The sequence below is a fragment of the Saccostrea echinata genome, unplaced genomic scaffold (genome assembly GCF_033153115.1).
Source record: "Saccostrea echinata isolate AGI-Se365-2 ecotype Australia unplaced genomic scaffold, CSIRO_AGI_Sech_v1 ptg000003l, whole genome shotgun sequence".
NCBI lineage: Eukaryota > Metazoa > Mollusca > Bivalvia > Ostreida > Ostreidae > Saccostrea > Saccostrea echinata.
In genome coordinates, this window is record NW_026889752.1 from 5,342,391 (window position 1) to 5,355,555 (window position 13,165).

A 13,165-nucleotide genomic window follows, 5' to 3' on the forward strand; every position below is an offset into this window, starting at 1 on the left:
ACACTTCTATCATAACTATTCGAAAATCGCAAAGTCTGAAACACCTTGTACTATATTAAACCTTCTTTAATTGCGAAGGGGATTGTCTTGAGGGTGGGATATGGTATTCATATGAAAAAAAGGTGAAGATAACGATCTCATAAAAACTTTAAACAATACAAATCTGTGAACAGGGCATAAACACGGACCTCTGGAAACTCCAGAGGTGGGCTCAGGTGCCTAGGAGGAGTAAGCATCCCCTGCTTACTCGTTGCAAGAATGTAAAACAATAATGAATCATATACTGATATTTTTTTTTTTTTATTTCAAAAATATTGTACATGTAGAAGAAAGCATTGTCGGTGTTCAAGATTTTTTAAATGATTATTTTTTTCGCAAATACAAAAAAATGTACTTTTTGCGGCGATTGACGATTACATGCACACTTTGAAAATAATGCTTTAAACTTAAACAGTTAAAATGAAATCAATCTCAAATACTTTGGGGGGGGGGGGGGGGGGGGGAGAGGGTTCTCTTAGTTTTGTCAACCAAAACACGTATATGACGCTTGATTAGACTATTTGCTACGATCTATCTAACGCTGACAATTTAGGAATTGGAGAATTATTCATATTTAACGATCTAATTTTATATAGTGAAAAATCAGTAGAGGTATATTAATATAATACCCAGGCACATGTGCGTTAGATCGGCTAACAGCACAATTTAACATACTCAGTTTTCCAGTTTTCCAGACCGATGACAACACATTTTACTATTCTCAGTAATGCAAGAAAACCTACTTTTAAAAAAATCAAACTCTTGCCGACTTAGTCGAATTTTACCTATAAATTGTGAAAGTCTTGGTTTACATTTTATAAGGGGCACTTCTAATCTTAAGATAACCGGCTCTATCGTTGAAGAAAGAATGAAGAATACCGCTTTTTAAATAATTAAATTGTAACTGTCCAACCATTTGTGATTTTTCATATCTTCGCCGTCGTAATTTACTGTATACATAAATAAAAAAAAATACAAATAGAACAATAGAACATAAATAAAAAGACAAAAAAATTAGTTATGGAGTTTTCACTTCATACATTGAACATTATGTGTCGGTTTTCAGGAAGACACCCATCCCCTACCGGATACCGACCTGCTGCATGGGACCTCGGCAGTACCAAGACCCCTTGGCTTATAACCCCCCCCCCCCCATTTCTAACGCAAAAACCTGCATCCGCACCTATGTGGTTTGACGTCCTTTCGTTTTAATAAGTGACGAAATAATCCAATATGTATCATGTTTACATCGATTTTTATTCAAATTCTATGCAAAAAACGAAATCTCAAGAAGTATTTCATAAATGTTTATCAAACATTGCTAGTGCGCTGAAATATTACATTTGTTAACTGAAATGGTTGCTAAAGAGTTTGTTTATGCAGTGTTACGGACGCAATGGCATCTCTTTTCTGTGACACCTATCGGGATGAACTTTAACTAAGGGACATAACTGAAAAAAAAGTTTTGTATAATTGGTGTTGGGGTAGACATTTTTAGATCACCAAAACTCGAAGTTCAAGTGTGCTTTTCTGATCACATTTTGTCTGACCGTCCTTCTGTCTGTAAACTTTTTACAATTTCAGCTTCTTCTCAAGAACTACTGGGTCAACTTCTAGCAAACTTGCTAAAAAGCATCTTCGGATAAAGGGGATTTAAGTTTGGACCATGCCCTCTTTCAAGGGAAGTAGTTAAGAATGAGTGAAAATTTATTGACATCTTTTAAAAATCTTCTCAAGAACCACTGTGTCAGAAAAGTTTAAACTTACGTGAAAGCTTCATTATGAAGAGAAGCATCCTCAGGTAGCGCAGATTCAAGTACCTTCAAATCAAACCGGGTCTAGGGTGGGCCCACAATATGCGATCAAAGTTTTACAAAGGAATACATGTATATAGGAAAATTCTTTAAAAATTACCTTCTCAAAAACAGGAAAGCAATGATCAGTCATATTTATATGGATTGATTGATTATTATTGTTAAACGCCTAGTCGGTGATATTTCAGCCATATTTCGGCGATCAAATTAATTGTATATGACCATTGTTGAAGTTTTTGGTTTCTCTGGCCATATTTATACGGAGCATTGTCGTGCGACATGTTCTGATGGACGACAATATGCGATGTGAGAGTAGATATACATTGTCGCCGGCGACAAAATGAACAGGACGACAAAATGTACCTTCATATCACGCTGCATGAAATAGTATGCGCGACACGTCAGCGTGATTCATACTCCAATTACATTCACAAAACTACCAAAAACAACGAAAAGACATCTTTAAGCAACAATATGTGTGGGGCGACAATATGTGTAGTAAGGGCGAGGCACATAATGTCGCCAGCGACAATATGTACATGTGTTACTTTTCAGCCGGCGACAATATATACCGATCGACGACAATATGTGGGTATGTACATATTGTCGTCGACAACAATATGTACAAAACGACAATATGTACCGTCACATACCCTTTCACACTGTGTCAGAATATCACTTTTATTCAGTAAATAAATTACAGTATTTCACTGTTGAAAATGTAATAAATTGCAGTTTTTCTACGTCAGAACCTTACCCTTACTTAGGAATTAGTGAGAAATGAAGAATTTATATACTGGTAGATGTCAAAGAAGAAAAATTATACCTTTTTAAGTTCACCGACCATACTTGGAAAGTTTACTTTTGGATCACTTTCCCCTGAAAACCCAGCTCTAAACATGCAAGAACCACCATCAACAATCACAATCTCTTCTGTATCACTCATTCTCTTGCGGTAAAAATTACTATTTACAAGTGGAAGGCGTGGAAATTAGAATTAGTACTGATATTAGTACATTTAGATATGTAGATATTAGTTATATAGATAAAACTCGAATGCTCTTTTTACATCTGCACTTGTATGGAGCGTTCGATCTGTCATTAAGATTTTAATTTATTTTCACTCTAAAACAAGTGTGTAAATAGTACAAATTAAAAAAAAGGGAGAAATTTCATTTGTTGCAAAATTCACAATCTAGGTGTTCTTTCCTTTGAAGACCTATGTCATGGGCCCACACTAATGTGGGGAAGGATCTTCTTCGTACCGACGCTATTTTCCCATAAAGTGTTGCAGATAATTAAAGGGACGTATAATTATACCAACAGTCATCAAAATATGATAGATTTTTTGTTTTTTAAGTAGGGATTCCCTACTGTTCTGAAAAAAACCTGCCTCCTTAAATTGAATGAATTTGATAACTGCCTCCTTCAAATTGAATGAATTTGATATGATAATAGATATGAACAATTTTCTTCAAAACAATTGTCATATTCGATTTTTGTTTCACAGAGGCATACTTTTAAAAATCCTAAAAAAGAAGAAGAAAGAATATCCCTCCAAAATGCCAGGGGCCCGTTTTACAAAAGAACTTACGACTAAGACCAAAAATTAATTCTGCTAATAACTTTTTGATTTACATTAAATAGAAGATGGTGATAATATTTTTAAAAGGTGTGCATGTAGAAATATATTTTTAAGTTAGGAATTTTAAACAGAATAATTAAATTTGTAAAATTTTACAATCAACTGAAGTTTTTGATCTTAGTCGTAAATTCTTTTGTAAAAACGGGCCCCAGATCTGCAGGTTGATTGGTCTAATAGTTAAGCAGGATGACCATATACCGCGTACGTCTTTTTTAAATGGAATTTATTTCACGAGTGGGACAGGATTTTTTGATATTTTCACGAGTGCGAAGCACGAGTGAAAATTTTTTGACAGGATTTTTTGATATTTTCACGAGTGCGAAGCACGAGTGAAAATATCAAAAAATCCTGTCTCACGAGTGAAATAAATTCCATATTCATCTACAAAACATTGAATTTTCTGTTTATTACATTTTCTTTGATTTTCCCTTCGCCTCTGTCTTTTCTTAACACAGTGTCATAGGCTTGACGTCATAGTTGAGCGGTTGAGACGTCACAGCTTAGCAGTTCTGAGATTGAAAACATTACATAGCATCGCTTTTAGCAACATATTTGGGAAGAAATTTGCAGTTTTAGCTCTATCAAGATCGTTAGTTACTTTCTCTATCTTATGACAGTCCAGAAATTATTTTTTACTTACTTTGATATCCTTTCACACTGTGAGAGAATATCATTTTGGTATCCTTTCACACTGTGAGAGAATATCACTTTTATTCAATAAATAAATCACAGTATTTCACTGTTGAAAATGTAATAAAAGGATTTTGCATAGTTACATTGTAGATGACCATGTAATGAAAAAATGAAGTATAGTTTTAAATAATCTGATTATGGCATGTAATTGTTATTGTTAAGTAGTGGCCCAGATCTGACTTGAAACAGGGATGTATATACGTTGACGTCCCTGCTATTCGTTTCTGCTTGAAACAAATAAATTGAAAATCTTTGATGCAGCATCCACAATGTAGTCATGGGACACTATTTTACTCTAAGGAAATGCCTGCACATGTTATTTATATGTACATCATTAAAAATACTGTATAAGGTGCATTGTATTATTTGATTGTAATTGTTCCTAACTAGATCTTCTTTTTTCATATAAAAGACAGTGACACGTTCATAAGTGGAATAAATTCCAACAGATCGTCAAGTGTTTGGAATTTTCGTTGAAATAATATATGAATGAAATAAATGTACAAGTAAAATGGTAAGAAAGTCTTGTCTGTTTAGTAAATAAAGTCATCTATGTAGTTGTAACTTTATTTAGAAACCACTCTTCATGCATCGTGAGTATTGACGAGTTTCTGCAACTCCCTCTTTTTTTTCCCAAAAGACCTGTTTGACGAATGTGCAGTTACTGTGATTATTGGAAGTCCTACAAGTAGAAGAGTCCAAGCTTGAGTTCGAGAAGTAGCGCAGGCATCCAAGATAGTGTCGTTGAACTCACTGTTTGACCTATATGAATATTATAATTATAATGTACCCGAATACATAAGAGCACTTCTACTTCTCCGAGTCAATGGCTTTAACCTCAACACAATCAACGTTGCCACTACAATTGTGAGTTATTGATATGATACCTGTATCTAATGCACAATCACCATTGCTATCAATTCAGGCACAAAGATCTCTCCATGTATTGATTTTGGGAAGTGAAAATCAAAGTCGTTTTTTTTCCCCTTATTCCAAGTAAATCTCTTCAGACAAAAGTAAAAATTAATAGAAATAGATAAATTAACTAATTAACAAAACAAAATAAAGTTTACCCCGTAAAAGCCAGTATATGCTATATATTTAGAACAATGTACGAGTAATAAAGTGCTTTTATCATTACCTAACTTCTTAGACTGGGCTAAACGACGATAGATGCAAAATGTTACGTTATATAAATTTTATTGCGTATGGCGCATGTGCTTGTGCCTCAAGCACATACAATTCTTGTATATGGCAACATTACTTAGCTTTGTGGTCATTTCAACAACAAAAAAAAAAAAAAAAAAAAAAAAAAAAAAAAAATGCGGAGATGATCATAACTTTCATTCCCTCTATCTTGTACAAGGTGCGGTGCGTTGCTATAAACACAAACGGCCACGAATTCTGCTTTTAAACATTTTGCTGACGATTGAATCATGTTTTATTTTGTTTAAAACTGGAAAACACCATAAACTTCTTTCACGTGGAATCATTTTGCAAATTATCGTAGAAATGGGAAGTCCAAGATTAGGGTTCAGAAATGAAGTTTAAAGAAAAAGTCCAAGATTAGGGTGCAGAAATGAAGTTTTTACAGGTACATTGTACTATTACATTTAATTTTTAGATATCATAGTTTCCTAATGATGCGTCTTCAATAATATGTTTGCTTTCTTCAGGAGTTAAAAAAGTATTTTTGGTGTAATTATGGGAATCTCCAGGTTAAATTATCTTGTGCGCTGAAAGTTATCCTTAGTCTATATTAAATGTCAACCGAAACTAGTGCTAATTGTAACGGGAACCGTTACAGATGTTCCCCAAACGGCTCCCCAGTCCCTTATGATTCCCCATTCCCTACAACCTTCAATAAATTAGACAATACTTTTGTAATATAGATGGACACTTTATTTTTAAGGGTATTTCATTGGAAAACTTCTCCGATATAGCCATATGGGTATTAGCCAATCAAATTTCAGTGCATGTGCTTGCACATGTTTTCTACATTTTTCACATTAATTTTCTTATAGTGTCACAATACATACATTTGTGTTAAATATTAAAGAAATATTAAAGAATCTCATTGAAAAATAAGAGAGATGTAACCCTTTAAGTATTAGCCAATCAGAATTCAGCATACGCGCATGCATGGCCTTGCATTCAATTTTGATAGTATCATAATGTAGGAGCTCTATGTGCCTATACATGTCGTAAATTTCATCCTGTTTTGTTGAAAAGCAAGGGAGTTATAGACATTTAAAGTTTCAACCAATCAGATTGCAGCACACCTGCATGCGCGTGTTGTCAAGAAATTTCCTATATAACATGTTGTAGCACCTTATAATGTATGCTTATATTCTAAATTTCAAAGTATTTTGTCAAAAAACAAGGAAATTATTGAGATTTTTGTATCAGCCAATCAGAGAAGAGCGCACGTGCATGCGCGTGAGTTCACGCTAATTTGACCATGTTGTCTTGTCTAGACTTCTAATATATCTTTATATTTTGAGTTTCAAAGTAATTCATCAAGAAATATAAACGTTACGGCGTCATCAAGTATATCAGTCATTTCACTCATTGCACGCGCGCGCACGTGCATGCATGTGCGCGCAAAATGACCTTCGTTCCGAACACCTACACAACATGCCTATTAACCCTAAAAAGGTTTCATGTCAATCGGATGAGTGGTTCTATGAGAACACTCCCGGACAAAAAAGTACCGGAGAAGAAAGTTGAAAAAAAGAATAATAATAATAATAATAATAATAATAATAAGAAACAGAGTAAAAACAATATGTTCCCAAACTTCGTTTGGGGAACATAATTAACTTGATTCACAATAAATATATAGCAAAACCATGAATATGCTGCCATGCATACGTACATTATTTCAAGAATTAAAGGTTGCGATGTATAAGAAGCTGCTCTGACACACCTCCTTGGCATATTTACCGTATATCTAAATGCATCTTTATTGTACCTCATTTAATTGTAATTTCCATTTCGCGGAAATTGATAAACGTTACATGTATCCTTTAAATAGAACACAGAGTCTACTCGTGACTACACATGTACGCACCTGGTCAGGTTTTGGTTAACTTCGACCTTCGGCCTCGGACTCAAACAATACCTGACCAGGTTCGTATTGTCATGATTCAATCAGTATTTCGTATAAGATGGATGCATAAAAAGGATTACACCACGTACGTCATGTCATTCCTTGTATGCATTATATTCAAACGTCGATCCTATAGGGATAAAAATACATCTTAATCAGCTGTTTAGAATTTATCTACAGTGTATCTAGGTCAAGTTTGTAATCTACGCAAAAATATGCACAGCAAAAATAAACATATATAAGGTATTAACAGACTGAATGACTTGTTATCTCTTTTATCTAAAAATCATCATGTAGACATTGTACATATCACCTTTCTTCTTCCATTAAAGGATGGATGTAACGTTTATCAATTTCTGCGAAATGGAAATTACAATTAAGTAAGGTACACTAAAGATCTTTTTCTTTTTTAAGAACAGAATCTGTTCGTTAAACAAAAATTCAGGCCCTCAAAAAGATTTTCCAAAGAAAAACCCAAACGTCGGAAGAATCCAGACTTGTATATTTGAAACTGTATGTACGTGGGCTACAATATGAAGGTACAATTCTTTCATATAAACATAAATGTTTTAAGTTGTTCATTAGAACAAAATATAGATATTTGTAAGAAGAATCTTATGTAGAGAATAATTCGGCGTATCTGATGTATAGCACACTAAGTGTTTAAACAACATTAATTAATTGTATTTTTAAACAAATTTTCTTATCAAAGGGATTTGATGTCAACCTATTTATCAAATAAAGGACAGATATAATGATGAAGATTCACATGTCAGTGTTAAAAGGATTCTAGTTCCATCAAACTCGGCCTGAATAGTAAATAAGCGTTCGATTCAAATACAACATTTCTGTATTAAGTAACGCATGCTCAGTTTGTGTGTTCTCAGGTTCATTTGAGAACGAAAATTTTCTGAAACATAGAACCTGTCATCTCTGTGTTCTTCATAATTTTTTTTACATTTCTGTTATCAGTGTCAATACCATTCTTTCCTTTATCAGTGCTCGAGTCTGTATTTCACAGTATGAGAACCTTAGATTTTTATGCCCCCGGATCGAAAGATCCCGGGGGTATATTGTTTTTGTCCTGTCTGTCTGTTTGTTTGTCTGTTTGTCTGTTTGTCTGTTTGTCTGTCTGTTGTCAACTTTAACCTTGTCCATAACTTTTGATTGGTTGGAGCTATGACTTTCATATTTCACATGTGTATTTCTTGTGACAAGACCTTTCTTTGGGTACCATCATATTTGACCTTTTGACCTTGACCTTGGAGTTTGACTCACTTTTGCAAAATTTTATGAGACTTTAACCTTGGCCATAACTTCTGAACAGTTGGAGCTTGGGGTTTCAAACTTCACATGTGTATTCTTTGTGACAAGGCCTTCTTTTGGATACCAACAACTTTGACCTTTTGACCTTGACCTTGGACTTTGACCTACTTTTGAAAAACTTTAACCTTGGCCATAACTTTTGAACAGTTGGTGCTTAGGGTTTCAAACTTCACATGTGTATTCCTTGTGACAAGACCTTCCTCTGGATATCAACCACTTTGACCCTTTTGACCTTGACCTAGGAGTTTGACCTACTTTTGAAAAACTTTAACCTTGGCCATAACTTTTGAATGGTTGGAGCTAGGGTTTTCATACTTCACATATGTAATCCTTGTGACAAGACCTTCCTTTGGATACCAACCACTTTGACCTTGACCTAGGAGTTTGACCTACTTTTGAAAAACTTTAACCTTGGCCATAACTTTTGAATGGTTGGTGCTAGGGCTTTCATACTTCACATATGTAATCCTTGTGACAAGATCTTCCTTTGGATACCAAAAACTTTGACCTTGACCTTGACGTTTGACTTTTATTTAAAAAACTTTAACCTTCACCATAACTTTTGAACAGTTGTATCTAGGTCTTTCAAATTTCACAGGTGTTTTCCTCGAGACAAGATCTTTCTTTGGGTATCAACATTTTTTATCTTTTGGCCTGGATTTTGACTTGCATTTGAGAAACTTTAACCTTCGACATAAGCTGCCATACGGGGGCATCAGTGTTTCACAAACACATCTTGTTTTTTAATATTTCAAAGGTGAAATTTCTGTTTGATCTTTATATAAATTTGCCTCTACGGACTCCATTTCCCCTATATCCAATCAGAATCAATCTTCCCTGTATCAATGTTAGGACAAATCATGTCTGTTAAAAGTTTAGACTCAATTTTATTTGCGTCAAATCAGTATTAATCTTCTCCGAGATCAATTCAGTGTCAATCTACTCTGCGTTTATTTCAGTTTCAATTTTCTCTGCGTCCTATCGAATATTCATCTCCTTTGCATCCAATTCAGTATAAATTTTCTCATTATCTAATTTAGTATCAATCTTCCCCGTGTTTAATTCAGTATCAATTTGACCTTCTTTGTGTCCACTTCAGTATCAGTCTTCGTGGCCATTTCAGAGGAATTCTTTTCTTGTTAACTTGAAATTCAACTTTTCTACATTATTCGCAAAAGTGGAGCTGTATTTTGTTGATTTAAATTTCAGTTATACTGTTTTTTTTTCTTTGCGAGCTTCCTTTTCTGACGTTTCTGTTTGAACTTCAACTACATTTTCCTGTCTATCTGCTTCTGGGGTTTTCTTGGTTCTTCATCAAATTATATCTTTAGTCCAGCACTAGTTTCTGAACCTGATCTCTTTCTTTCAATTACAGATTTTCTCTTCTCGGTATCTCCATCAAAATAAATCATTTTCTGTTCGATTTTTGCATTTCTCAGTTTCAAAGGCAAAGTCTATATTCTCAGTTTCATCTTCAAAATTAATTTTCTCAGTTTCTTCTACAAATTCGTCTTATTTATATGTCTTTATAACGTTATTAACAAATGATTTTAATGCACAATATTGTAAATGGATCTCTACATGTGGAAATGTATTAACTTGATTATGTCGGCATGCTTATCAGGGTTTCATGTCAACCACATATGAGCAACGTCACTTTTTCACGTGACTGCCTTTGGACACCATGTATGCAAATCGACAATTAAATATGTGCCTCTCCTTTCTTTTCGGCATTTTAAATACAAATAGTTCAGATGCATTTTATTCTCTGTAATCTGTTTAAACATTTCATAAGTCTATGCCAGATTTTCCAGGGATTAAACTTTTTAGTTTGTGGGGGAAAGTCATCTCTCGATCTCCCCTTCTGAAGTTTTTAACTCCTTAATTGCTGGTCATTCCGTATTCAATTTATGAAAAGATTAAAGGGTTTTTATCACGCATCTAATTTTTTAAAAATGAAACACTATTATATTCTTGAAACATATAATTATCGTTTAATTATGAAATAATGTTGAAAACGGCCGTATTTAGACGATAAAACGCCCGTAATATAGGGTCCTCGAAGTAAAAATCTCCACTAATTAGATAGGGGTCACGTGGTACTGAAACGTCATAGGTGTCAATGGTCAATAGAACTCGTAAAGCTTATCCTAAGAAAAAATATATTGAATAGATTTTTACGCTAAATAAATAGAATACACAGTATGGCTGGTTGAAATTCTGACATCGACTATATTCCTTTGGTTATGGACGGTCAATCTTTCAGATATGAACGTCTAGCAGAGAGAAATAATCAGAAAATATGCCGACAATTAGAGAGAGGTCAACGAAGACGAAGTCGTTGACAACTCGGGGCTTCAACTAAATAGAACGAATTACTAGTTTAACTTCGTAAACATTTATAAATATGGGAATTTTAAATTCTCCTTCATTATAATTTTTAATTAATTATAAATAAATAGATCCTGTATATCTTCTATCTGTTCTAGAAGTGAATATCATGTACTTGAAATGACACTTCTTCAATGGCGCCGTACGCCATTACGAAGATCACAACATTCCTACTAAGATTCTGTGCGACTTTAAAAAATGCGTGTTTGTCATTACTTTTATTATTATTTTTTTTTTAAAAAGTATCTTTCTTTAAAATATTTTATAGGACAGAAAAAAAAAATTCGTGATCGATCGGGCATAAACGATTGTTCTGAATGGAAATAAACGCCATCGCATTTGCAGAGAAAGGCCCCCCTTTCATCTCTCGACCAAATCCAGGAAATGTGGGGGGAAAATCTTCCTAAAACCTTTCGTGTGCACATTTGTGCACCATAAAGCCATAAATCATACCTTACAAGCTGTCAATTATTCAATTATCACTTAATTATTTTCTAACAGGTTTAATAGACACAACAAATGAACCCTTTTGTATACACAATAAGTACTTCGCTTGACCAGGATTGACACCTATGACGTCAGAGCAATGGCGCGCAACATCGGCGATCAAAATATGCATATTGAGAAATTCAAACTTTGAATCGCTGAAACATCAAAAATATTAATTTTCTAGCAAAGATTTTTAAACATATGATTTTAATAGCGTATAAACTTTGTCATATCAAAAAATTTTGAGACGTGATAAAAACCCTTTAAACTAAATTGCAAGAATAAGGTGAAGATTGCAAATTTTACGGAAAAAAAAATGTGTAATACTAAGGCCTCTAAGTGGCCTCTAAAATTTAATCGCCAGCTGGCGCCTTATCAAAAAAATTTAGTCTCCAGGCAAATTTTCTAAGGCGCCAACTTTAAAAGTTAATAGAATATAGGGACCCATTAGGTGCCTAAGAAAACACTTGTCCATTGCTAAAAAATAATTTCCTCTTCTTTTAAATTTCTTTCCGCTTTCTCAGAAAAAAATGTTAAAAATGTGAAATTTCCGGAATTCGACGATCGCCAATTCAATTTACATGTAAAATGATCGCCAATTTGGCGACTTATGGAAAGGCTTTTAGGCGTTAATCAAAAATTTTAGGCGCCATGGTGACAAAATTAGTCGCCAATTAGAGCACTGACCATACCATTGCTTACTAAAACATACACAGTTTATCAAAAAATAAAACTAATAAGTTATAATTTATTCTATAGATAGAAAAGATGATGCTCACTAAACAAGAACTTTTTGAAAACCACTCGTACATGTGTGGTAGTACAGAATCCATTAGATTCACAAGTCTCTTGATCTAAGCGAACAACATATTCTTCAGCTTTATAATTGCCAGTTTCTCAGATGCTGAAGTCGTAGTAACACTTGGACTTCCAGTCCACGGACTGTCATTCATGCTAAGAAAACGTATGATCATGATGAGGCGTGATGTAGTGCAAATTTGCATCTGCAATTAATCTTCACCTTTATTTTTGTAATTCTAGCTAGAGCATTGAAATGTGTGCTTTCAGTCATTTTGAGGAAGCCTTGGCATCACTTCGGGAAAAGAAAGAGGAACTTTTTTGTCGGAATATTGCTACATTACCTATGATGAACAGAAACAAACTCTTGAAAACACAAATCATTGCAAATTGTTTTGTTAAACATGCAATTTTTGATTTCCCTGAAGTCGGACTCAAACTTAACTTTCGGTAATGGGATGAAAATCATTCAACCGTTAGATTACCGACTACACAAAGTAGAAGAGGACTTTAATTTTTTTTTTTTTTTTTTTTTTTTTGTACAAAGTTAACCACTATATGTACATTTTCCTCCTAAAATAGGATGTTGCGTTTCTTTAGCGTTTCAGTATATTAAAATGATGACATTGATAACTAACATTCTAATAAAATTCCAATAGGTCTAATTGTGAGCCTGTTTTTGTATACTCGTGAAGAAGAATAAATTTAAAAACTTTACCACTTATACGAGCCTGGTCTCGGATAAGTGAGTTTATTTCAGTAACCCCAGTAATATATATCTATTCCGGATAAGTTACGTACATTCGGATAACTATAAATTTTCACCCTTAGTCACAAGCTATCATTCCGGAGAATTTA